At 55.0% G+C, this 24819-nt stretch overlaps 1 pseudogene; it reads left to right on the top strand.

Annotated features, from left to right (window-relative positions):
• Nucleotides 1-285: 285 nt before the first annotated feature.
• LOC149343289 (uncharacterized) lies at nucleotides 286-4558 on the top strand (annotated as a pseudogene).
• The last annotated feature ends 20261 nt before the right edge of the window (nucleotides 4559-24819 follow it).

Below are 24819 nucleotides of genomic sequence, written 5' to 3' on the forward strand. Positions count from 1 at the left end.
GTAATTAAGTGTATGATGTGGACGCGAAGCATGATGGCGAGCTCAGCCGACAGAGGGGCAGAGGATAGTTCATTGGAGGATAATGAATCAGAGGACGACGTTCCGTCAAACGAAACGTCACAGCAGGGCGTGACGTTAGCAGGGCTAGCGGCAGATACGGCGACGAAATAACCGGTAGCAGGAAAGCGACGAAAGGCAAAAGCAGTAAAAAGGTCTGATGCCGTAGAGATCCGCCGCATAGAACTAGATTTCGAGCTTCAGCTCGCAAAGCATAAACTCGTCGAAATGCATAAACTTGGGATAGCGACGGCAGGTGCCAGGCAGACTCCCTTAATACCGGAATCTGGCGAGCAACGGCGAACGGGCCTCGACCCAGTATCCCAATGTGCCAAGGTCCTAAAGGGGCTCAAGTTACCGTGCGACGCCGATATACCGCTGTGGTTCGACGAGGTGGAGAGGGTATTCACAAACGTACGATGTGCCAGAGAACAGCCGCGTGCATTTGATTATGCCAGCGCTGACCGAGCGCGTGCGGTACTTGCTTCGTGGCCTTAGGGACGATGAATGCGGTGACTACGACTCAGTGAAGAAAGCCGTACTAAACGAGCTGAAACTCACCCCCGCCGACTACCTAGACCGGTTCGAGCGCGCCGCAAAGCGCAAGGAGGAAACACGGGCGCAATTTGCGTCTCGCGTGAAGACTTACCTCCATTACTACCTGCGGTCGAGGGATGCAGACAGTAAGGAAGATGTCGTGGCTCTCGTCGTGGCCGATCGGATGAAAGGCAGCCTAAGCTTCGAGGGCTTAGAATACGTGCGCCTCCGCGAGGGAGAGAAATGGGTGAAACCTGACGAGATGTACTGCAGACGTTCGAGCAGGCTAAGGGAAAGGGGCGTGCAGTGCGACAAACGGTCACACAATTGGAGAAAGAAAAAGACCCCTACACAACCTGCGAGCACCGACAACAAACGACAAATGCAGTGTTATGTGTGCCGCGCAGTTGGTCATCGAGCAAAGGACTGCCCAAGAGCCGCTCAGAATGCGCAGAAAACCGATAAACGCGTTCGGACGCAGAGGGTAGCAGTGGCCAGCATAGAAACAGCTGAAACCGTAGTGTCAGCCCGCCCGCACAGGACGTCGGTGGCAGAAATCAGTGTCCCAAGGTCGTCTGAAGAAGTACGGCAATCAAAGCTACAGCAGGTAGAAATCGAATGCGCCGGAGTGCCGGCAACGGCAATCATAGACACCGGCAGTGAGATTACTGTAGTGAGAGAAAGCCTCGTGCCGAGCGTATCCCAGGAGCCTTTCGGCAAGATTAAACTTGTGTCAGCTTTTGGCGAAACAATAGGGGCAAAGCTGGTTGCCCTCGCGGTCAGTCTGAAGCAGCGCCCCACACTTGTAGCGCGACCAGAGGCCGTACATATCGTCTGCGCGCTCACGGGCAAGCTCGCAGAGGGAGTAGACTGCTTGTTGTCGGGGGAGGACTGGGAGCTGCTAACGCAGACCGACAGCCATGGCGAAACGCTTGCCTCGAGAAAGAACCACGTTGCGGCTGACACAGTTAGCGTGTCCTTCTCCGCGGCCGAGAAGGCCCACGAGCCGACCCCAACGACGGGCGAGGCTCACGGGAACCAATCCCAAGCAAACGAACAGTCAGACGTTGAGTCGATCCCGACGTCGGGCGAGCAGCACAAAACAGGCAGGGACGAGTATCCGACCGAAGACCAGTGCTCAATGCATGACGAGGAGGACGAGTGGTCAATGCATGACGAGGAGGACGAGTCCTCAAAGCAGCGAGAGAGGATTCGTTCTGCCCAGCTGTCAGATCAAAGCCTTAGGAAAGCTTGGGCGGACGCAAAAACGGGAAAAGGGGGCATGTTTGTCTCGAACGGTCTTTTATACCACCGGGACTCCGTGGCAGGCACAAAAGTCAAGCAGCTCGTCCTACCCCTCAGCAGACGGGAAGAAGTGCTTTCTCTGGCCCGCGAATCTCTCTGGGGAGGACATTTGGGCACAAGAACGACGAGGGCGAGAATTAAGTATAGTTTCTTTTGGCCCGGTTTAGAGACAGATGTGGCACAACGGTGCAATACGTGTCACGCTTGCCAGACCAGGTCAGATAGGCGGCTTAAAGACAGAGTGCCTATCACGCCCCTCACCAGACCCGACCACCCGTTTCAAGTAGTAAACGTCTGCATTATCGGGCCGATTGACGAACCCTCAGGCCGGGGCCATAGGTACGCTCTTTGTCTGGTTGATTTGTGCACGCGGTGGCCCGAAGTGGTTTGTCTGCGTTCACTGACCGCGAGAGCAACATGCGACGCCCTGCTCGCAATATTTAGCCGCACCGGCATCCCGGAAGTTGTATGTTCAGACCAGGGAACCAACTTCACTGCACAGCTGACGAGGGAAATGTTGGCAAAGTTGGGATGCGCACCCCGTTTTTCAACTCCAGAACACCCCGAGAGCAACGGGACGGTAGAACGGTGGAACCGTGTCCTGAAAAACATGCTGTTCCGCGTAGTTGAGAAAGACCCGAGAAACTGGGACAGACTCATCCCATTCGTGCTGTGGGCGTACAGGGAGGTACCCCATGACAGCACAGGGGTTGCCCCATTCCGGCTTCTTTACGGCAGGAACCCTACGGGGCCACTGGCCATTTTGCAGAGCACGTGGACGGGTGAGCAGCCGCTCCCAAACACACTAAGGGAAGAGCCTGCGAAATATTTGAGGCAGCTTCGCGAACAGCTAGAAATCGCCGCGGCAGTAGCAGGGTTAACTGCAAGCTCACGGCAAGGGAGCTACGCGCAGGCGTACAATAGACAGGCCCGGAACAAAGTTTTCAGCGTTGGAGATCAAGTTCTCGTGTTTGACACCGACCGTGACAGTAAACTAGCTCCTACATGGCTCGGTCCATATGCCATAACTGCGCAGGAAAGGCAAAACTCCTACAGGATCGATACCGGAGCGCGACTCGCGCCACTTGTGCATGCAAACAGGCTTCGGCCTTACTACGCGCGGGTTAGCCACGTTGGAGTCGTCTTCGACGAAGACACGGATTTCGGGGAGACTGAGTGCACCCCTCGCCCTACACCCGCACAGTCGGGTCCCTTTTCCATCGAGCAGGAGAAACTGGCACATTTGGACTGTCAGCAGCGCGCCGAAATCGCGAAATTGTTCACTGGTTACGCGGACCTGTTCAATGAAACACCGGGAGCGGCGGAAGTGGGACTGCACAAAATCGAGTTACAAAACGGGTACCGGCCAAAACACGCCTTCCCTTATCGAGTGCCCGAGCTCCTTAGGAAGGAGGTTGGCCGCCAAGTGGACGAATTGTTAGAACTGGGTCTCATATGCCCTGTTGAGAGCGACTACGCTCATCCCGTGGTGTGTGTGGGGAAGAAGGACGGCTCAGTGCACATGTGTACCGATTACCGCGCGCTGAACACAGCCACACGCACTGATGCATTTCCGATGACACCCCCACAGGAGTTAATCATGAGGGTAGGCCGCGCCACGTTTATTACACTAGTAGACCTGCGATGATGTTGCTGGCAAGTACCGGTGGCCCCCGAAAGCCAACATTTGACTGCCTTCGTAACCCACGAAGGGCAGTACGCTTGGCGCCTCATGCCATTTGGGCTGAAAAATGCGGCTGCCACCTTCCAGCGAATGATGAATACGTTGCTGTCCAGGCATCAGGCCTACGCCGCGGCGTATCTCGATGACATCGCCATTTTCTCGGCTTCGTGGCAGCAACACCTGAACCATTTGAACATTGTGTTTGCCTTACTCCGGGAAGCAAAGCTTAAGGTGAGCCCGGAGAAGTGTCAAGTCGCGCAAGCGCAGATCAGGTACTTAGGTCACATAGTGGGAGGTGGTACCCACGGGCCGGACCCCGAGAAGCTAGCCGCTATTCAGGACCTAGCGGCGCATGCCACGAAAAAGCAGCTCCGAAGCCTGCTGGGGCTATGCGGCTACTACCGCGAGTACGTCCAGCATTATGCTGCGGTCGCCGCGCCACTCACGTCCTTAACGAAGCGAGGGGTACCAATCGCGATTCCTTGGACTCGGGAAGCACAGCAGGCTTTTGATACGCTAAAGAAGTCGCTCTGCAAAGCGGCAGCGCTAAACACCCCTGATATCAGCAAGCCATATTGGCTGTTCACGGATGCATCTGAAGTCGCGGCTGGAGCTTGCCTGGCACAGATGGGAGATGCAGGGCGAGAGGAGCCGATCGCCTTCGCTAGCCATAGATTCACGCCAACTCAGACCTGCTGGTCAACGATCGAGAGCGAGGCATTCGCTATAATATGGGCTCTTAAGAAATTTGACCATTGGGTGTTTGGGGCACAGATTAACGTGGTCTCCGATCACAATCCTTTGGCTTATCTGACGACGAGCACGCCTCATGGGGCGAAACTAGCAAGGTGGGCGCTGGCCTTGCAGCGCTACAATGTGGTTGTAACGCACAGGAAAGGCGTCTGCAACGGCAACGCCGACGCGTTATCTCGCGTCCCCAACATCAGCTGGGGAAAAGAGCAAAGCGATAATTGAGCCATGACCCCTCAAGCAGGCGTGAATGTTCCCGTTCACTCGCCGGACTTTGTGATGTGAACAGTGTGGTGTGCTACGGATCCCTGTGCAAGGACGCTGGAACGCCGACGCTCGTACTCTCATGAACATTTATGAACAGTTTATGACCAAGTGTGTCGTTCTTGTGTAGTGCTGCGAATCTTTTTCGTTTCGCTAGAACTGGTTATTTCTGGCTGCATGTGCACCCAAGTTTGATTTTCATGTCGCTGCGGCCTTTGTTTGCTAAGCTTAAATGAGCGGACTGCAAGATCATTTAGCATCTTAGGGGGGACGTGTAAGGCCGCACTTCATTGACGCCCCGATCTTTCTTTAGCTTGAGGCCGCTGCGCGCCTCCGGTCTACGCTAAGATTTCTCTGTAAAGCCACGTGCTCCGCACCCACGTGTCCCTGCGTGTCCCGTGTCCACGTGTCCCACGTGTCCCTAAATTGCGGAGTACGCAATCCTCCACCAGGGCATGTCGATTGCAAAAAGTACTGCATCGTCTGCGACACATCGGACCACTCCACCATTGACACGAACTGCCCGGCAAGACAGAAGAACTACACCACAAGAGGGAAAAAGACAAGCAAAGCTGATGAAGCCGCAATCCGACGTCATCATTATAAAGACATTGCTGCACAGAGCCAAATGCAGAAGAACCAAGAGCCTGAGCAGAAGCAAAAGAATGCGCAGAAGAACAAGACTGAGCATGAGCACGAGACTGAGCATCGGCCCAAATTTAACCAAACCCAAGCCGACCGGCCGGGAGAACTTCAAGGATATAGCAACAGCACAACACTTCCTACGAAAGGGAATCAGAAAAACGGTCCAAGCAAGGCACTCGCCATCCATTTAAAGAAAGCTTGGAACCAATGCACAGAACAATGGCCACCCCGAGCTCCCACCACTGAGGAAGGAAAACCCAGTGGCCACCACGGGTGCCCAGACACCTTTGGAGCAGACCATGGAGACCGAGACCTCAGAACCGTCGGACAACCAAGATAGCAAAGACCACACGGAAAAGCGCAGTGTGGACACCGTGAACGCCGGATATAAAACTTCACAACGCGATTTCGCCCAACTTCAACCCCTTCGGGTGCCCAGTGGTACCGAGACAGACGCCACCGAGCCACGGGCCTGTACCTCGAAAGCCAATGATTGCGCATCCCACATCCAGGAGACCCAGGAGACGCAGTCACTCCGGAACGCTACACCCGAGAAAGAAGCCGGCTCTGCTAAAAGCGGTCAGTTGTCCGTCCAAGCAGCCTCCACTCCCACCTCTTTTCGAAACGCTGACTCCCCTACTACACCTCAAGAGGCGGTTAAACAGTACATACGTTCCGCTGAATTTCGCTCAGAAATCACTACCATAGTAAATACTATAGTTGCTGAACAGCTCGGAGCGATGCAGCAACAGCTCATACTAGCCCAGGTACAGTTGATACAGTCCATGGCTGACAGGATAGAAGCTACGATTAACACACGCTTGGAAAAACATGAAGCCGGCATCAACAAGCTTTTCGAACTTGTACCGCATCAGGAATTGCCTCGCAAGCAGCGCGCAGTTGAACCCGCTGCCTGTCCTCATCCACTCTATCCAGACCAGCAACATGGCGCAGAACAATAACACGCGAAAACGTCGGCGGCGACACCAGTTCAACACACCAGCAGAAACAATTATACGAGTATGGCAATGGAACTGTCGCAGCATACGTCGAAAACAAGCACAACTAGTCGCATATATAGCAAACTCCCCTAATCCGCCCCATGTCATCGCTCTGCAAGAGACGGAAACAAATTGCATTCATATCCGCGGTTATCACACGGCAGCCCTTACACCACGTACGGCAATCCTGACACTCTCATCCATGCCGGTACTAGACCGCACACCGACAAACACGCCCGACAGCAAGGGCACTCAATATACCGCGATAGAGCTGAGCTCACCAGGGCACACATATGGCCTCACTATTATTAACATATACAGCAATCCTAAAGATAAAGGCAGAGTTATTCCGGGTTCCGGGTATCCTGGGCTCCTTCCGTTCCTCAAACCTTCTTGTCGTGGGTGATTTTAATGCACGTCACACGCACTGGGGATACAACTCGGATACCCCCCCAGGTAACCTGATTTCTACATAAAATGGCTGATTACAACCTTAGCCTGATCACAAACCCCACCGTACCCACTCGCATTGGCACAAGCGTCACCCGCGACACCACACCCGATCTCACATGGGCCACACCGAACATAATCGTTAAATCTCACACGGTGCTCCAGAATAGCCTTGGAAGTGACCACTTTCCAGTCTCCACTATTATATCTTATGATTCCAAGATTTTCAACCCTCGTTCGCAGCTACTCACTGACTGGGATAAATTGCGCTCATATTTGGCAACTGATTCGACAGAACCCCGTACTGTCACTGACTGGACAGACCGTCTGGTGAAGGCCATCCAGGCGAACAGCAAAAGCATTAAAATACCCCTAGGCACCGCAGGTTGATCCGCATTTGGCTCATCTATGGGAGGCCCGACAGGGACATCTCAAGCGCTGGCGTCACCAGCGACACAATCGTAAATTGAGACTCCGCATAGCCGCTCTCACTCGCGAGGCAGAAGAATACGCGAACACGCTCGCCCGCGCAAACTGGGCAACCTTTTGTAACGACCTCAAGGGTACATTAAGAACTAAACGCACGTGGTCCCTCCTACGCGCTCTCTTGGATCCAACAACCACTAAATCTCAGATACAAGTAAACACACAACGTCTAATACAACTAGAGCTCCAAAAGGGCACCGACGTAATTGGCCAACTACGGGACACTTATATACCCACATCTCTTCAGTCGGCAGATCCACCCAATCTACCTCCACCTAACCCAGAACTTGATGCCGACATCACCTTAAACGAAGTCCGCCGAGCACTCTTTAGTATTCGCCGCTCTACGGCGCCGGGGCCGGATGGCATAACGTACAAGGCACTACTCAACCTGGACGATGTCTCCCTCCAGGAACTCACGGAGCTCTTTAATAACCACTGGCAAGCTGGGACGCTCCCATCACCCTGGACCCATGCCAGCATGCGATTTATACCCAAACCGGGCAAAGCCCTCACTCTTCAAAATTTGCGCCCCATCTCCTTAACGAGCTGTGTCGGCAAGCTCTTCGAGCATGTCATTCTCAATCACCTGCAACCATTCCTGGAAACAACAGGCTTTCTCTCAAACGTTCAATTCGGCTTCCGCCCAAACATCTCGGCGCAAGACGTACTTCTCGCGCTTAAAGAGTCCCTCTTTTGCACTAAGCGTCGTACAGCCTCTACGCGAGCCATACTGGCCCTGGATATCCATAAGGCTTTCGACACAATAAGCCATGACCATATCCTCACGACATTAGCCACCACGGGGTGTGGCACCCGCATATGGCAATATATTCGGGCCTTCCTTCAGGGGCGCACGGCAGACCTCCACCTTGGGGATATTGCCTCCCAGCCTTTCCCCCTGCCTAACCGGGGAACCCCACAAGGGGCGGTTCTATCACCTTTACTCTTTAACATTGCCCTAGCGCCACTGGCAAAGGCCCTTGCTGCTGTCCCAGGGCTCCACACAGCCATATACGCAGATGATATAACCCTCTGGACAACGGGAGGATCCCTTGGAACAGCCCAGGATATCCTGCAATCTGCCATAGACATCACCACCACTCATTTAGCAAACACAGGCCTCCGTTGCTCTCCAAATAAATCGGAACTCCTGCAGCTGAAACCCCTCCCCAGTGACCCCCAGATTGAACTGCACATGTACGGGAATCCAGTGCCCATTGTGAAGATTCTCGGCCTTCTAATTAACAACACACTCGATGCAACCGCCACCCTTCAGCTCTTGCAGAGACAGACCAAACAGGTCGCTGCATTTTATCAGGCGGGTGGCAGCACGCAATCATGGGCTGTCTGAACTCGAGACCCTCAATATGACAAATGCACTAATCATTAGCCGCATTACATGCCACCTTCCATACCACATACTCACTCAGCGGCAAAGACAACAGGCAGACATCCTAATACGCACGGCTGTCACCTCTGCCTTACGTCTTCCACGGACGGTTAGCACGAAACGTCTCCTGGCCACTGGTACCCACAATACAGTGACCGAATTAATAGAGGCTCAACGCACCAACCAATTAGTCCGCCTGAGTCGCACGGAAACAGGACAATGCCTATTGCGACAGCTACGTCTCAATCCACCAATTCCCACCCCAACAAGTCCTACACCTTACATGATTTCTCTGCGCACGCAGGATCACATATATCAGAAGCCCCTACCGCGCAATATGAGTGCTAGTCTCCATCACGGTAGGCGGCAGGCACGAGCGAGCTATTACACGAAAACATACAGCAACTGCTCCGATATCCTTTATGTTGACGCGGCACAAAATTCTAAACCGGGATATTTCACGGCAGTCGCAGCCTATGAAGACGGCACAGTGGGGGCCGCCGCCACTATTCGAACTAATTCGCCTGCAGAGGCGGAAGGAGCCGCCATCGCACTTGCTCTGGCCCACTCCATCATTGACAAAAACATAACCGAAATTTGCACAGATTCACAGGCCGCGTACCGCCACTACCTAAAGGACGTGGCGACTCCGGCACACACCGTATTCTTACCACGGCCACCTCTCTCGACCGAACGGTTACTCTGTCGTGGGTCCCTGGGCATGCCTCGTTCCCCGGTAATGAGCGCGTTCATGCGCTGGTCCGAGAACTCTCCTCCCGGACCCCGGAGGATCAGGCACCCAGCCCTGCGCAAGAAGCCCATTCGGTCCTCTCTACATATCACCAAATTACCACATTTTACAAATTCAGCCGCATGACACTGACACCACCCCACAGTACCTTGTCGCCCTTATCCAGCGCCACATGGCGGCAATTACAGACAGGCTGCTTTATTTCACCCCACCGCCTCTCATGCTTTCATCCCACCTTTCCTCCTGATTGTAACACCTGTGGCGTTCCAAAATCCACACTTTTTCATTACCTTTGGGAATGTCCTTCCCCAAAGGCAGTATCCCCCATCCCCAATCCCACTCATTCTTCCTGGGAGGCTGCTTTACGGACCGCTCAGCCCGCGGGCCAGAAATGGCTAGTGGATCGGGCTTTACGTGAAGCACTAGCCCGTGGACTCCTGGACCAGTAGGGGAACACCCTGGAAGATTTTTTTTTGTGTGTGTGTGTAATAAAGTTGTTTCCATCCATCCATCCCCTGCAAACACACACAAAAGCCCGGAAGTGACTGCACGCTTAGCAGCGTCGCCATGACTGCCGACTGCTATCATTGTCGACCGCGGGTGTCCACCGGTACCACCGGGGCACCAAGAAAGCTTGCCAGCGTTATTCCTGCACCATTCCGCAGAAACTTGCGAGACTTGAGTTCCGCGAAGGACCCTTTAGTTTGCTGACATTACTGCCAGCAGCAAATCATCGCGGGGCTCGTTTCCTGCCTTTGGCACGAGTCATTCCCAAGATGATTCATGCAAGTGACTCGCCCTGTTGTTCACCTAGAACTCGTCATCCCTCGAAAAGCGACACGTGGGTGCGGCGGCGAAAGTGGAAAGGGGAGAGAGTGCGGATAGTGTGAGGAGTCCCGCGTGGAGAGGGTCTTCTGAATGTTCTTTTTATATGTTTCTTTTTTCGTTTTGCCAAGCACTGGGCTCGAGGTTGTGCCCAACGTTCCAGGGCTCTGGTTACTGTATGTTAGACTTTCATTGGTTAGGGAAGTCTAGGGCGGTCCTTGAAACTTGACCGCCCGAAGTCCTTTGTTTGTAAAGCATATAAATATGCATGCATAACCCCTGCACATCAGTCCTAGATGAGCCCTAGACTTGTGTAGTCTCGGGAAGGACTCCGTGCTTGGCAAGTGCTTCTACAAGAACCTAGGCTTTAACCGGAACCCTCCGGTCGATAAATAAGGTCAAGTGGAGAGTTTTCTCTGTGTGAGAATTTCCCTTTAAGTTGCAGTGCATTTGTGACTTTGCTTCTGTAACCCAGTTTACCTCTATACATACTTGTAAATATAATCCTTCCTTTGACCTTCCACACCTGGCCATCTTGCTTATTGATCGCCGAATCGTCAACGATTGGAAGGGTCTGAGCCCTTCCGAAAAACTCAAAGGACTATCAAGAAATTACTCCTCTCGTCTGAAAATTGAAAACTATTCCTTAACCTGAAGCACACTTTATGCCGACGACATCACGCTGTACACTACCCACGCCGTGACGGCGGCATAGAGAACGCCTTACAGAAGCAGCCACCCTCACCCAAAATTACACACTGAACATCGGACTGTCTTGCTTCCCAGAGAAGTTCGAACTCCGCCTCATCCGGCCAAAGAACCGCCGCCGCTCCCCCATTGCCATTGAAGTGAATGGAGAGCCAGTATCGGAAGTTGACACCTTCCGGGTGCTGGGCCTCTCCACACAACAGGAGGATGGCAAAAACATCCACACTGTCAGGAAACACAAGCAGGTTGCAGGCGTGATATTGCACCTCATCCGCAGAGTTTCGGGCCCTCATAGAGGCATGAAGGAGCGCGACCTCTGTCGCCTTATTCATGCCTTCGTCCTAAGCCGTGTGCTATACACTACCTTATACTTACAACTATACGAACATGACATAAACGTTTTGGATGCTTTGATTCGCAAGGCATTCAAGGTAACACTTCATCTTCGCCCACGGACAGATTACAAGATCTGGGCCTCCACAACACGTTCGGGGAACTGGTGGAGGCCCACCGACAGGCCCAATACATCAGGCTCATACAAACCTCCACAGGTCGGTATATCCTGGACTCCCTCGGAATCAGAATACCGGCCAACGACCCAACCCTCCTCGCCATCCCACGACCCCTTCACCGGGAGCTCCTCATCAGACCGCTCCCGAGAGATATGCACCCGTCCCACCATGAGCAGCGCCGCAGAGCCAGTGCAAAGGCAATCCATTGAGCGTGCGGCTCCGAGCCGGACGCCGTATGGGTGGTCGCTGCCTGTACGGGTGATGAAGCGACAGCAGCTGTGGTGGACTCCGCTTTATCCGCCCTGCTCACACTAACTCTCACTACAGACACCTCCCCAGAGGCTGCAGAGGAGCCGCCATTGCACTTGCTATCGGAAGCCCGGTACATTTTAAGTAACTCTAAAACAGCGATTCTAAATTTTGCTCGAGGCCGACTACATGTCCCCGCTTTTGGCATACTGTACTCGCCCGATGCACCCCCACCCCGCCAAGTGGAGCTAATATGGGGGCCTGTGCACTCCGGGAATCCCGGAAACGAGGCCGCCAACGTTTTAGCCCGAGGTTCTTTAAACCGGGCTGAGGGGGCCTCGGAACGGGTATTCACGAAGGAGCGCATGCACTCATTCAGCGAGCTGACGCAGGCCTACAGAGCCTCATTCCAGCTCTACCCCCCGCCGCACCCCTCCTTAGATAACAAACAAGCAACTCTGGCGCAGACTACAGACGCACACTCTCCCCTCACCCCTTACCCTAGCCCTCTATCATCCCTCCTTCACCACTCCGGCATGCGCCCTATGCCCAGAACCCTTCGCCCGTCACCCCAACATCCTTTCCCTCTGCCCGGTGTACCCTCCCCTGCGGAACCTAGAGAACCTCAAGACCTGGGAGGACTATGAGACCCTGCTCCGCTCGGAGGACCCGGCCGTGCAGACTATCGCCACCGGCCGGTCTGCCAGTGTTATGGATCTTAGGAATATAAACACTTTCTGGTAGTCCTGGGGGGTTGTGCTTTTGTAAAAGGTACCCGGGCTCAAACCCGATGGCGGCAGCAGCGTTTCCAGGGAGGCGAAACGCAAAAGGCACCCGTGCGCTGTACGATGTCAGTGCACGTTAATGATCGTTGTTGTTGGGTTGTTGCGACTGAGAGAAGGATGAAAAGGAAATTGCACGGGCCTGCCAACTGGCTCGAGCCGAGCCACCACCGCTGTCACGTTGAGATAGAGGAGAGTTAAAAGATAAGAGGGAAGAGTGAAAGAAAAGACGCGCGTCGCAACAACCGCGTCTGCCGAAGCGGACGCTGACTGAGTTAAACCGATAAGCGGCCGTAGCCGTGGGGCATGCCCCGAATTCCTGTTGAAATAAAGTTTTTCTCTCTCTCTCTCCTCCTCGTCACCACCTCACCGCACGTGGTGGCAGTGGTGAAACTGTTTCCAGTGGATGGAGAGGAGCGACACGAAGTCGCCCCCTGCTTAAACGGCGGCCACTATCCTTTGGGCAGCGGGAGAGAACGCGGGCGTTCGCATGTGGACGGACGCACTCCACATCGGCTCCGTGTCTTTTCGAAGATTCCGACCGAATTTTCACGTGGGCCACCGAAACTTTTCGGCTACATCGACGGATAACGTCACCTGGACCACGGCGACACCACTCTTGAGCCGGTAGGCCCATTTTTTGGATTTTATCGGACTTTTGAGTGGCCACCTGCGGCCGGGAGCGCTGAGCCTAGCGTAGGCCTAGCGCGCTCCCGGGGCGGCCCCGTGCGGTGCTTGCGTGTCTAGACATCGGCCAGCATGGAACCCCGGGACGCTGACGACCCTATCATGAATGAACCTACCCGGACCTCGGCCCAAGGTTCGGCGAATATTGAAGGTACGGACGAATCCCCTGCCGCGTCGCCGGTCAATGCGAGCCCCGGACTCGGGGACGCAGTGACCGAGGCCATGGAGACCTCGCCACCGCAGCGGGACGACGGGGCCGACATCGACCCACTGCAAGACGAAGACATGGATCGTTGGGAGCTTGTTTCTTACAAACGGCGCCTAAAAAGGAAAGGCTCGAAGAAAGGCTCGAAGGGGCCAGGCGATCCCCGGGAAGAAGCAAACAAGATAGCGCCGACAGCCGCAGCTGGCGGAGCAGAGACGCAAGCGAGTGGCGTGCCGCGCTTTACATTAAAACCACATCTGGCGGGAGCGCAGCGGCAGATAAGGCCACGTCCGCCGCCGCTACCGAAGGATGATATCAAGATCATTTATCGCCCCAAGGGAGGCCTAAAAATCAGCGAAATCCGTGTCGACCAGGCAACGCAAGCCCTCGTCGTGGCCAGCGGAGGAAAGATCAAGGAAGAAGACTTCATCATGAGACTCCGGTCCGGATCGAACATTATGATTGCGAGCACGCCCGACCTGGACATCGGCGACGTGCTCAGGAAGATTGAAAAGCTCACGATCAATGACCAGACCTATGCGACCAACACCTATCCAGACCTACCGGACGACCTGAAGCGTGCGGTAATCCACGGCGTCATGCCGGGGCAATCACCGGCCCTACTGAAATCGAGGCTACGGCTTCGATCCCAAGGAGTGAAGATCCTGGAAGCGAGAATGCTGGGCAAGTCGGAAACGGCGCTCATCACGCTCGACGGCCCGTATATCCCGCAGTGGGTCATCTACCGCTCCGGAGAATTCAAGACCTACCCATATCGTCCTACGAGGCAGGTCTGCTACGTGTGCGGAGAGCAAGGCCATCGTTCGGACGTCTGTCCAACGCCGAACACCAAGCTCTGCAGGACGTGCGGCACACACGACCCACCAGAAGGCCACCCGTGCAAGGCCAAATGCATGGTGTGCGAAGGCGACCACGTCACCAGGGAGTGCCGTCGACGCCTCAAGACTACTGACGAGCTCCGGGGCAGCACGACCGGCGGCCGGCAGTCCCGGAAACAACAATGGCAGCAGCAGCAGCAGCAGCAGCAGCCGCAGCAGCCGCAGCAGCCGCAGCAGCAGCAGCAACAACCGCAGCAGCAGCAGCGGAACCCGCACCTGAGTCGAGAGCGCCGACCCAGGTGGCTTAGCTCGGAGCGGGACCATGGCCGCTCCTCGAGCCGAGGCCCTAGCACCGTGCGAGATTGCAGCCAGAGCAAATCCAGGGATGACTCTTTCCCGCCGCTCAACCGGTCAACGGCCAAGCCGAAGCAGCAGCAGCAGCAGCCGCCGCAGAAACAACAGAAGAAGGGCGGCGTCAAGGTGAGCTGGGGAGCGGGCTCTCCAAACCCACTGATTCCGCACTCGGATCAAGATAATATTACGCGTAACTCGAAAGAAATTAAAGCACTAAGAGAGGAGAATGCACATCTCCGAAAAAAAATCGATGACCTCATTAAAGAGATGCAGGCTCAGAAAACAGGGCACGTACCGCGGCCCCCGACCCCGGCTGCCGAAGTGCAACGATCTCCAACCCCCTTAGCAGTGAACCCCGAAGAATTAAGAGCTTTCATGCAGCGCATGGATGATTTCATGATTCGCACCGAAGGACAGTTCCGCCAAACTCATGCAAGATTAGATGCCATGCAGGTCCAACTCAACCTGTCAGAACAGAACGTCACATTACTACAGCAAAAAGTTGCGTTGCAGGACCAAAGTTTCCGCAACCACGTCAAAAGTCAAAATACGCAACGAATGACAAACGAGGCCCGGGACAGGCTCATACACGAGCGCCGTTTCGGAACTGAAGGCTCCAATCAGAACAATGCCCAAAACCATGGCTAAACAAACTCCACTAGAAATCTGGCAATGGAACTGCAGGGGGTACCGCCAAAAGCAGGGACTCCTAATGCAGTTTTTACATACGCAAGGCTCCACACCCGATATAATAGCTTTACAGGAAACTAACACGACACCGTCACTCAGGGGATATACGTGCTACGATAGCGGACGCACGGCAACCTTGGTCAGCAAAAAGTTGGTAGCCATAGCCCATGACCCAATTCTCAACACCAAAATTGAACACTTAGTGACGGAAATTATTCCCAAAAAGAAGCGTAAGGAAAAGAGTGTCTTTATCGTAAACCTCTATAGCCCGCCTCGCCAGCGGGACGCGAATTTTGATACACTCTTTCTAGGGGCGAGCAAACTTGCGAAAAGCAACTCGTTGCTCATTGTAGGCGACTTCAACGCTCGCGGACAGCAATGGGGATATCCCACTAATAATCACAAAGGTATACAGGTCGAGGACGCGGCGGAAGCGATCCAATGTACCCTCTTAACAGACGAACTTCAACCCACGCGCCTTGGCACTTCGATCTGCCCGGATACGTGTCCGGACTTAACGTTTGTCAGGGGAGTGAAGCACGCAACGTGGGAGAATCTGCTGGAGAATCTAGGCAGTGACCACTTTATCCTGAAGACCACGATAGCAGCCACCAACATCAAGCGCAAGCTCGGCACAGCCAAGATCACCAACTGGCCGGCTTTCCGCAAGGCTTGCGCGGACCTGGAAGGGGGGATTACTTCCATAGATGATTGGTGCCAACAACTTAAAGACATCCAGAAGCGGTACACTCAGGAAGTGGATCGCACCGAGCAAACACCAGAGGTGGACCTTCGGCTCATCAGGCTATGGGAGGCACGTCGAGGACTCACCAAGCGCTGGAAGAAGCAGCGCTTTAACAGGAAGCTCAAGCTCAAGATCGCAGAAGTCACCAAGATAGCGGAGGAGTACGCGACCCAACTGGCCAGGCAGAGCTGGCAGCAGTTCAGTAGCTCGCTGGACGGCACCCTCAGCACGGCGAAAACGTGGCGTATACTCAAGACCCTCCTCGACCCTACCCAAACCAGGGCCGAAAGCGGGAAAGCTATCCGCAGACTCGTCCACACCTTCGAGGGTACGGAAGAGGAACTGCTAGATAAGGCCAAAGAGAAATGCTATGGCACGACCTTGCCTGCGGCATACGCGAAACCATACATGGGGAAACCGAACACCCACTTAGACAGGCCGATCACCAGGGAAGAAGTGTTCGCTGCCATAAAGGCATGCACGCGCAACACTGCGGTGGGAGCAGACAAGATCCAGAACGCACTCATACGCAACCTCTGCGACGAGGCGGTCGACCAACTGACCACTTTCCTCAACGGGCACTGGGCCGCAGGAACGGTTCCTGAAGAGTGGAAGCATGCAGAGGTCGTAATGATCCCCAAACCGGGTAAGAAACTCCAGAACGAAAATCTCCGACCTATCTCACTCACCTCCTGCCTAGGCAAGCTCTACGAGCGAGTCTTTACTCGGAGCCTCCAAGGCTACATGGAAGACGAAGACCTGTACCCCCACAGTATGTTCGGCTTCCGAGCCCACCTCTCCACCCAGGACGTCCTCTTACAACTCAAAGAGGAAGTCCTCACCAACGTCCCGAGCGTAGGCGAGAACGTGGTTATGGCCCTCGACATCAAAGGAGCCTTTGACAACGTTAGCCACACGGCTGTAATGGAAGGACTTGACAACCTCCACTGCGGCGAGAAGATTCACAGCTACGTGAAGGCCTTTCTCTCCAACCGCACTGCAACGGTTGGGCTCGGAGACCTTCGCAGCGCTAAATTTTCGACCCCCAACAAAGGCACACCTCAAGGGTCCGTCATCTCGCCACTACTTTTCAACGTGGCCATGATCGGCCTCGCGAGACAACTCGAGAAGATCGAAGGCATACAGCACGCAATATACGCTGACGACGTCACGGTCTGGGTTACCACTGGGTCGTTCGGCCAGAAAGAAGAACGACTGCAAGCAGCGGCTACCTGCGTGGAAGAATATGTCAGTGCACGAGGCCTCGCCTGTTCCACCGAAAAATCAGAACTCCTGCGAGTCCACAAAGGGAAACACAAGGAAGGGTCCCTCAATGTCTCCCTCGAAGGACAGCTAATTCCAGAACGAGACAAGATACGAGTCTTGGGAATGTGGCTGCAGAGCAACCAGCGATGCGGCCATACGCTCGGCCTTCTCAAGCAATCGACCACTCAGGTCGCCAGCATGATCACGCGCGTGTCGCAGAAGCGCAGCGGCATGCGAGAGGGGGATACCCTGCGCCTGGTTCAGAGCCTGGTGGTCAGTCGCGTGGGTTACGCCCTCCCGTACTTCAACCTCAACAAAGGAGATGTGGATAGTGCAGATACCATGCTCCGCAAAGCTTACAAGACAGCCCTGCATCTACCAATGAACACCTCCAACGAAAAACTACTGGCTCTTGGAATTCACAACACCTTCGAAGAGATCAAAGAAGCCCAACTGGTCACGCAGTTAGCTAGGCTCCAGCAGACTCCTACGGGGCGCTCGCTCCTTAGGCGACTGGGGCTAGGCCGAACTGCGGAATTCGAGAATCGTACTGCGAGCATACCGGACGCAATTCGCCAGACGCTAAAGGTTCGCTCCCTTCCCCGGAACATGGACCCCAACTTGCATGCGGCCCGTAGGGCAGCCCGGGCGAGGTATGTACAACAAAATCTAGCTACAAAATCCACAACGGTATACACGGACGCGGCGCCGTATACAGGAAGCTCACATAACAGCACGGTGGCGGTAGTTATTGATTCGAACTTAAAGGAATTAGCTAGCGCCTCAGTGAGGGATTGCACGGTAACCGAAGGGGAGGAGCTGGCCGTAGCTCTAGCGGCGGTAGCCGGTTATCGAAGCAACATGTCCCTTACCATCCTTACAGATTCGAGAGAAGCGTGCCGTAACTACATGAACGGCCGCATAGGTCGCGCCGCGCTCCGGCTCCTCCAGAGCGCGACCCCACCAAAAGTCACACATACCATTTACTGGGTGCCAGGACACACCGACATAGCCGGGAACGAACGCGCCGACGAGGTAGCTCGAGGGTATACGAGCCGAGCTTCCTCCCAATCGGACGATCTACCCGACCGAGTCAGCCCTACGTACTCAGACATTCTCAACTACTATAAGGGGGTACGGATCCGCTATCCGCCGCCTCATCCTGATCTAAATCAACTAGAGGCAGTGTATTGGCGAAGATTGCAGACAGGAACATTCCCAAACCTGCATATCCTTAGCAAGATTTACCCGACGCAATATCGGGACACTTGCCCGTGGTGTGGTAGCAAACCATCGTTGTACCACATCACGTGGGAATGCAGTAAAAACGACAACTTTCGCAAAGACCCGAGTGCAGAACAGTGGGAGAGCCGGCTCTCCAGCGGCGATCTGGGTTGCCAACAAGGTCTGATCCAGCACGCCCAACGAGCAGCGAAGTTCAGCGGAGCCCTGGAATAGGGGCACCTACCCTGTGAGAAGAAGGAAGATGGACCTCTTCTTTCTCGTCTGCTACTAGCACCTTTCTAGAGCAATAAAAGTCTTTCCTACCTACCTACCTACCTACCTTGGGCAGCGGCGTTGTCTACATAGAGCCTCCCATTGAGCAGAGTCGGTAATGAACTGACCACTACAGGCTTGCAAGACTCAGATCCCCCCCAGCAGATAAAACGCTCTCCAAGGAACAGGCCAAAGCCTGGCGTAAACTTCAAACTAACACCTATCCAAATCTCCAACTGTGTAGCTTCTATTCGGAAGGACTCTACTCAGACAAATGCGAAAATTGTGATAGCAAAGCCGATCTAAATCATATGATTTGGAACTCCCCGCACGTTAAAGATCCCCAGGTGGTCGAATTTATTCCGGAGCCAGCACTACGGCACCTCTTCCTTCTTTTCTCCTCTCTGTCCCTCCTTTATTCCTTCACTTAAGGCGCGCTTCAGGTGTCCACCGAGATATGCTAGAAAGATACGGCGCCATTTCCTTTCCGAAAAACCAATTTGCCAATTTTTACCCCTTGAAACGGGGTGGTGGCAGTGGCCATCATTCTTGCCTTTTTGTATTTTCTGGAAAATTTAAAATTGGTTTTTTGAGGAAAGGAAAGTAATTGGCTCACAGCTCGGTGGATACCCGAACCGCGTCGTAAGGAAAGGAAGGACCACATAAACTTGAATGCAGTGCGGTCGTGCGGGGACCAGAGAGAGAGAGAGAAACAACTTTATTGCCATAGATTTGCGGGATTTAGGGCAGGTGGGCTTGGTGTGGCCCCCAGGTGGGGGCGACTTCCTGGGCCCACGAAATGAGTGCCAGTTGGATGCTCTTGTCTGGCCTTCTGAGGAGTTGGTTCCATCCGTCTTCGGAGGGAGCTAGCAGTAAGGTTCGAGGGGGCGGATTTCCCGCGCAACCCCAGAGGATGTGAGCCTGGGTGGCGATTTCTCCCTGGTAACAATTTTGGCAGACGGGGTCATATTCCCCGTCTGTGATGAGTGAAAGTCTAGAATGGCTAAGGATGGAGTGTGTCTGCAACCTGCGGAGCAAGGTGGCTTGCGCTCGATTCAAGTCGGGGTGTGGAGGCGGGAACTGGCGTCTCATCTCTCTGTAGAGGTTGGTAATTTCGGCAAAGGTCTGGGGAGCCTCGGCAAGAGCGTCTGGGTCCGTGGGGCCGGCCGCCCGGTTGGTTAGTCCTCGGGCTAGTCGGTCGACCCCTTCGTTTCCAGAGTTTCCCGCGTGGGCGGGTACCCAGACCAGATTGATCTTATGGTCGGGAGTGCAGCCGCGAAGGATGCGTGCAGCGGGGTGGCAGATAAAACCTGCCGAGTAATTTTGTATCACTCTTTTGGAGTCGCTGAGGACTGTGCGCGTACGTGGGTCAGCGATGGCCAGCGCGATGGCGGTTTCTTCTGCCGCTGTCGGAGAGTGAGCTACTACTGTGGCGGCGGTGACGATAGTAGATTGTGGCGTGGTTGCACAAGCCACGTATGTGTTTGCACTTTGCCGCGCAGCATCTACGTATATTGCGTGTTCGTCGGCAAGGTATGTGGCGTCTAGTGCTTGGGCTTTCAGCTGACGGCGCGTATCATGTCGGCCAGGTAGCATGTTTTTGGGGATTGGTTTTATAACTAGGCGGCTATAGACCCCTATCGGAATGGGCGTCGTGGGGTGGACGTCGCCTATGGGGTTGATGTTGAGACGGTCAAGTATGAGCCGCCCGTGTTTAGTGCGTGAGAGGCGGTGGATTTGGGCGGTCTTGTGTGCCTCTATGAGTTCCGTGAGCGTGTTGTAGATGCCGAGTTGGAGGAGGTGCTGTGTGCTGGCGTACTGAGGTAGCCCCAGTGCCGCTTTGTACGCTGAACGTATAATGCTGTTCACAGCTTCCTCGTCCTTCCGGCGGAGGTGATAGTAGTTGTAGGAGTAGACTATCCTGCTAATGAGGAAAGCTTGCGTGAGCCGACAGAGGTCATCCTCCTTGATACCTATCCGGCGGGTGCTGATGCGGCGGATAAGGCCGTTGATCTGATTGGCTGTGGTGCGGAGGCGCTGAATGGCTTCCGAGTTTTGCGTGTTGTTCTGTATTAACATACCCAGAACGCGGATGGTGCGGACCGGAGGTATGGGATGGGTGTCGACTTGAAGCACAATAGGTTCTTGCGGGTCGGGTACGGGCAGGCGAGCTCGTCTGTCCCTGATGACTAGTAATTCGGACTTCGTGGAGGAGCATGTGAGCCCGTTCGCCTGTACAAAGGAGTGTACTTTATTGATTGCTGTTTGGAGGGAGGTTTGGATTTCCCCGTCAGAGCCAGAGTTGGTCCACAGGGTAATGTCATCGGCATATATTGGGTGTTTAATGTGAGGTATCTCTCCCAGGAGCGGAGGGAGGCCTCTCATTGTAGTGTTGAAAAGGAACGGAGATAGGACTGCTCCTTGTGGTGTTCCCCGGGTGCCTAGTGTGATCTTCTCGCTGTGGAGGTCTGCAATGTGAAGTTCTGCTGTGCGGTTATGAAGAAAGTCGGCGATGTAGTTGTAAGTGCGAGTGCCTACATACATTTGTGAGAGGTTTGGCAGGATGGAAGCATGTGACACGTTGTCGAAAGCCTTGCTGACATCTAGGCTTAGGATGGTTCGTGTAGCTCGGATGGGTCTCGGATCGAAAATGTCGTGTTGGATTTGCCACATAATGTCTTGAGTGGAGAGGCCGGTCCTGAAGCCGATCATAGTGGGGGGGGGGGGGGGGGGGAAAGGTCCTCTTGGTCTACGTGAGTGTGGAGTCTATGAGTATGACGTGTTCCATGACCTTTCCCAGGCAGGACGTGAGCGAGATGGGCCGAAGGTTGCCCAGCTCGAGTCGTTTGCCTGGCTTAGCTATGAAAATCACTTTGGCATGCTTCCAAGTGTCTGGAAGGCGACCCTCATGCCAGTGTTGGTTGAAGAGGTCCGTGAGTGCCTCGACGGACTGATCTTCGAGGTTACGAAGCATCTTGTTTGTGATGTGGTCGTCGCCAGCGGCCACGGTGGTTTTAATCTGGTTGAGGGCGGCGCGGACTTCTCCTGCCGTGATGTCGGCGTCCATGTTGGTGTTCTGAGCACCCGTGTATCCTGAAGGGATGGGAATTTCAGTGGAAGTATTGATGTATTTGTCTTTCAGGGTAGCGAGGAGTTCCTCATTTGTTCCCTGAAAAGCGTGTATGACACGGGTGAGGTTCTTGTGAGATGTGGATTTGGTGTGAGTTGGGTCCAGTAGATGTCTGAGCAAGAACCACGAATTTTTGCATCCTAACTGGCCGTTAAGACGGTCGCAGGTTTGATGCCATTGCTCCTGACTCAGTTTGATGGAGTAAGCTTCGATCTCTCGCTCGAGGCGAACGAGACGGAGCTTGAGGGGTCGATTGTGTTTTTGGCGGAGCCAGCGAGCGCTAAGACTGCGCTGGGCCTCCCACATGTGTATGAGTTTGGCGTCGGGAGAGGGGCCATCCTCGTCCTGGGTAGTCGTGGAGGTGGCATTGGCGGTGTCTTCGAGCAGCGAGTTTGTCCATATGTCCAGGTCGTCTATGGGGGCCGAAGTGCGTTTGGCGCGCACGTATCGGAAGGCGTCTCAGTTAGTGTGCCTGATTGTTCGGTTGGGGGCTTTGCTGTGTGTAGCCGTGAAGGTTGTGCTGAGAACATAGTGGTCGCTACCTATGTTCATGCCGAGGTTTTCCCAGCGTGCGTCTGGGATGTTGCGGGCGAAAGTGAGATCGGGGCAGCTGTCCTGTGAGACACTGTTTCCAATCCGAGTAGGCCTGTCGGGGTCTAGGAGTAGTGTCAGGCCCAGTGTTTGGGCTGTCTCCCACAATTTGGCTCCCTTACGACCGCATGCTTTGCGGGGGTAGCCCCACTCGGTATGCGGCGTGTTGAAGTCACCTAAGATGAGTAGCATCCCTGTTTGTGCAGTCGCGCAGGCCTTACGAACGAGGGTTGCCACTCGCGTGCTTTCGTCGCTAGGGGGGCTGTAGACGTTGAGGATGTGGAGCGGGGCTTGTGAGCGGCTGTTCGGTAGGACCTGTACGAAAGTGTGCGGAACCTCGGGGTAACTAAGGTCTATATGATTAGCTGCTAAATTTCGGTGGACCAGGATGGCGGTGTTGGGCCGGTGGTCTGGTGTCGTTTTTTGGTTATATGCGGCGTAGCTGGTAAGTTTCGTGCCCATGTAGGTTTCCTGAAGTGCGATGATGTGGGGGGTGTGCAGCTGGGCCTGCAGGGTGTGCTCCAAGGCTCGCCGCTTCGCCTTGAAGCCCCTGCAGTTCCATTGCCAAACTGTGAAGGGGGAGCTAGCCATCGCGTTTCCCGTAGGGTTCGGGGCGCTGTGATAGCACGACGGGTGATTTAAGAATGCCGCCTGCACGTGAGCGCGCGGTTGCACTCTCCGACGTAGCGACAATAATGGGTGCTGGGTAGTTAGGAGGGGTTGTCGACTTTAAGGGCGTTGCGGATGTCGGGGGATTTGTGAGGTTATCGAGCCTGGCATGAAGGGTTTGGATGTTGGCTGCCATTGTGGCGCAGCTTTCTACTAGACGGTCAATGGTGGGGGCGAGTCGAAGGAGGGCACCCTCGAATTGGGCCATTCGCGTATCAGCTGCCTCGAATTTGGCATCTATGTCTGCTTGTGAGGAGGGGGGAGGTGCTTTACGCTTCGTGCGCTTAAACTGCTCAGTGTCCATGCGTGGATCACCTACGGGGTCGGATGTGGGAGCGTGAGCCACCTGCTGCGGTTGCAATTTGGGGTTTGCCTGTGCTGATTCTAGGCTATGAATTTTAGCGTTTGCTTTGGCCAATTGTAGCTGTAGTTCCTTGACCATGTCTGCCAGCTCCCTTGCCTGTGAATCTGGTGGAGAAGCGGTGACTTGTGCAGGAGTCTTCCATCCAACTTGTTTAGCTGCTTTGATCTCCGGCCGGCCTTGAGAGCTGGCCCGAGAGCTGCGTGAGGCGGATGTGGAACGGCTGCGAGTGCTGCTGGAAGGGCTGTCGCTGCCAAGCGGGGGGAAGGAGTCGTCCCGCAGTAGGTTGTGGTCGCCGCGTTTGCGGTCTCGGGACCGGGACTGGCGTCCGGGGTTTGCCGAGTTGGAGCCGGTATCGGTGTCAGTGACCGATGGGGAAGACTTGGGCCGAGTGGAGGACGTGAACCGGTATTTGCAGCTTCTGCTGCCTGTAGGGTGGGCACCTTTGCAGACGATGCATGAGGCTTGGCACGTGGGCGGTTGGCCAGCTGGAGGAGGGTCATGGGCTGCGCCACAGCGTCGGCAGGTTGGTTGTCGCGGGTGGGGGCACACATCCGCCCTGTGGCCTAGCTTCTGGCAGTTGAAGCATGCCTCCGGACGGCTTTTGTAGGGGAACACCTCAAAAGTGAAGCCGAGGTACCTCACGTAGCGGGGTAGCTTGGCATTAGCGATAGTCACCCCGAAATGTCGTGTGCGGCCCATGCGGCGTGCGGCGACTACGGGGAGATCGGGGTTTCGAGCTTGGAGCTCAGCGAGGATCTCAGCGTCGGTCTCGTGACTGTAGGCTCTATATATGATTCCACGCACGGAGTCATCGGGGGCTGGGGCGTACGTGGCTACCAGGATGGCGTTGGAGTCAATGGTTAAAGTTCGTATTTTAGCATACAGGAACGCCCATTCTTTCTCCGGTGTTCTGATGGTGACAGTGTTGTTTGTGGGGTGGACGCGGACTTGGTCGGCGGTGATTGCAAGGCGGCCGTCGATCTTGGCGGCGTTGTAGATGGCCATCGCCAATTTGGCCGGGCCGACTGCGTTGAGGTCGACGGTGCCTTGCGGTCGGAAGACGATTTTGTAGTCCTCTGTAGGCGGGCGAGGAAGTGGTCGTCTTTTAGTTGGCGGTGGTGGACGGCCGCGGGGTCGTTGGTCTGACAGGCCAGTGGTGGCTACGGGCGTTTGGGTGGTGGCCGGCGGCGTTGCCGGTGGTGGCGGGCGTCTGTAGCGGCGTTGCATTTCGAGTGCCGTCCAAGTGCCATCGGCCAGCTCCGCGGCGGTAATATCCGTGCCGGTGACTGTGTACTGCATCTTTAAATGCAGGGAAGCGCCGTCGAGGCGAAGCGGGCGTCGCCGCCGCAGGTGGGAGCAGAACACGCACTAGGCGTGCTGAGC

The sequence above is a fragment of the Amblyomma mixtum genome, chromosome 5, assembly GCF_055824585.1.
Source record: "Amblyomma mixtum isolate Tamu chromosome 5, ASM5582458v1, whole genome shotgun sequence".
Lineage (NCBI taxonomy): Eukaryota > Metazoa > Arthropoda > Arachnida > Ixodida > Ixodidae > Amblyomma > Amblyomma mixtum.